Source organism: Sciurus vulgaris (genome assembly GCF_902686455.1).
Source record: "Sciurus vulgaris genome assembly, chromosome: 12".
Classification (NCBI taxonomy): Eukaryota; Metazoa; Chordata; class Mammalia; order Rodentia; family Sciuridae; genus Sciurus; species Sciurus vulgaris.
The window spans coordinates 78,591,960-78,594,939 of NC_136473.1; positions in this window are offsets into that span (position 1 = coordinate 78,591,960).

Here is a 2,980-nt window from a genome sequence, read left to right on the forward strand (position 1 = left end):
GTGGTTACAGCAGGGGTGTGACCCTGAGAGGCCTGGGCAGGGCTGTGCAGCTACAGCTGAGGTGGTGGTGGCCACAGACCAGGTGGCAGGAAGGCTTAGGAGGCATATTTGGGTCTGAAAGTAAACAGAGAGGCAAATAGGTGGCCTCAGGAGCAGTCCAGAGGGGAGGATGGGCTGACGCTGATCCCTTCTGGATGGGCATAGTGAGTCTGAGTGCCTCTCTCCCGTAAGAGCCAGTTCCCTAGAAATCAGGCTGCTAGACTGTTCTCGTGCACTTGTCTTTTTTCTTACACATTTATTGAGCATTTACTGCACACTGGGTATGGACCCAGGACCTGGGGATCCAGAATTGAACACACTGTGCTTCCTGCCCTCCTGAGACTGGAAATCCACTGGAAAAGAAGTGCATAAAACCAATATGAAAATTCATGAATTCACCATGGTCAGAGGTAATCACTGAGCGCCCAGGATGCACTCTGGGGAGGGTGGGGAAGCACCCGCCTGGACATCTTGCCAACTGTTTAGAGCCAAGGGAAATGATCTGGTTAGGGGAAAGACATAAAAATAACACTTTTCATTCCTGAACCTTCTCCTTGCCCACTGCAGCCTGGGAAATGCGGTTAGATACTTCTTGAGTGGTTTCTAAGAGACATTAGATGGAGCATTGGCTTCCATCTAACAGGGAACAGCGGTGGCCGTGGTGGTGGAGAGGGGAGGGTTGGCCTTCCTTTGGCCACAGAGGTTTTGGACTTGGCACGAAGTCTCAGACCAAGTGGAGGCAAACGATAGCTCATGTTTTCTGAAGTGTGGAGCTTATCGAACAAACCTCACCTGGATCCCTCTCGCCAGGGGTCAAGTGACACAGAGCTCGGTTCAGGGCTCCTGGCTGCCAGGGGCATAGTCCTCAGAGTCCAGTGAGAACAAGACAGCCTTGAGTAGGGCCTGAAGACAGGGCTGGAAGGAGGGAGCAGGTCCTCAGCTGCGTGCTGGGGAAAACCTTCATGGAGGGAGGAAGTCAGGCCCTGCAGGCTAAAGAGTTCTCTGGGTCAAGTTGAGAGGTGTTTAGGGAGAAGGAATTCCTTAGAGACTTAAAAGCTGACCTCAAGGAGTCAAGCTTGGCGCCTGCATTATAAACTTCACGCACACAGACGTGCTCTGTCCCTGGCTCCCCTTTCCCCTAGGCCACAGATCATCCTGGGTTTAGGCTCCTACCAAAAATCTGTGTCTGCACTCTTGGGACAAGTCAGGGCCACAGGGCTCTTTCTCTGTTCCTTGAATTCCTGGGGTTCAAACTCCAGGCCACCCCTCCCCTTGTCCCTCTTCCCTCACAGGCCACAGCTGGCTACTTGGCCCCTTCTAGGCCCTTGAGGGGGTCTCAGGGGAGACTGCTAAAACCACAGCCGCTGCTGAAACCAGACAGCTGCAGGAGCCTTTAGGGCAGATGGGACCAACCTCCCTTGCAGCCAAGGCCAGCCTATTCTTCACTCTGTCCCTAGTGGTGGACAGACTCGGAGGACCCTCAGGGAGAGGAGAGCCTGTGTGGCCGCCCAGACTGGCTGAATGATTTGGGCAGGTTGCTGGATTTCTCTGGGCCTCAGCCTCCTGTTCATTCACTTATACTCCGTAGCTAGGTCTGTCTGTGGTGATGCGTGTGAACATGAACTAGGAGATGTTGAGCCCTTGTCTCGAGGAGTAAGAGAGGAATCGAGTTTGGTTCCAATAAGTGGATTTTATTCATGCAATGCACACTCATCTTAACATCCCTAATAATAGCAAGTCACCAATACATTGAAGATTCACTCCTTTGTTCCCCTAGAGTCCAATCCCCATGGACTTACTCAACGCAATGTCTCTTAGCCAGGAAGTCAGTCAGCAAGACTGAGGGGATTCTTCTCAGCCGTAGCCTCTCTCAGTTCCTCAGATGTCTTGGGATGTTCTCAGGTGTCCGATAAGCCAGAGGTTGGGTGGCAGTCATTGCAGCGGGAGAGGTGGTCAGTCATCTGACCTCGGTGACAACGATCGATTGGTAATCAGTGATGGAGTGGACAGGAACCGGGGCAGTCAAGAGACACAGCGACATGGAGTCCTCTGGTCATGGTGCTGCTGACCGTTTGCTCCAAAAGGCCAGGGGTTTAAGTGGTGATTTTCAGCCCAGTCATGTTCGGGTCTTCACTGATAAAGACCAGAACACGACTAGACTAGGAGCCCCCACTCGAATCATAGATAAAGGTTCATATCGGCGTTGTTCAGAAGTGTCATCCTGCCACACAGCAAGTTTGTCACCAGGCGCCTTTATAATTTTAGTTTTACAAGTCCAGGCAAATACCAAATGCAGCTTATTATTACTACATAACACACAACTATAGCAGTTCCTATTATTTCCTTGTCTCATTACAGCCCTGCCCGGGCACAAGAGGTGATTACTTTGAACTTGCCCTGAGACCTGGTTTACACAGGCAGGCAGACTCAGAGTGCTGCTTCCAGATAGAAACTCCTTTCTTGTGGCCCACCGATGGTCTGCAGGTACCCTGATGTCACACACAATGTTTGAGCAGATGCCTTTTTTTCTGAGAAGATAATGAATGTAGAGTTTCCATCAGAGCCTCAGGGAGTCTAAGTCTGAACACCTGTTATGAGCCACTGCTGAGCCCTGGGGCTTCCTCCATGAGGTCATCTGCCAGGAACCCCTCCCAGGCAGGCAGAGGGGCCTCGAATCCTCTAGGCCACAGTTGTTCAGGTTGGTCAGGTGACCTAAGTAGACCCATTCAATGTGGACAGGTTTCCACCACCTGGGTTCAGTGGAGGTCACAGAATAACAGAGCTCATGAAGCGCAAATGGCAGGGCCAGAAGGAGAGGTTTCAAAGCCATTCTCTCTGCTGGCCTGGACTCCACTGGAGCACTGGGCTCCACGCTTGTCACTGTGTTGTAAGAAGACCCAAGAAGTGAAAGTGTCCAGAGGACACAGGCAAAGCTATTGAA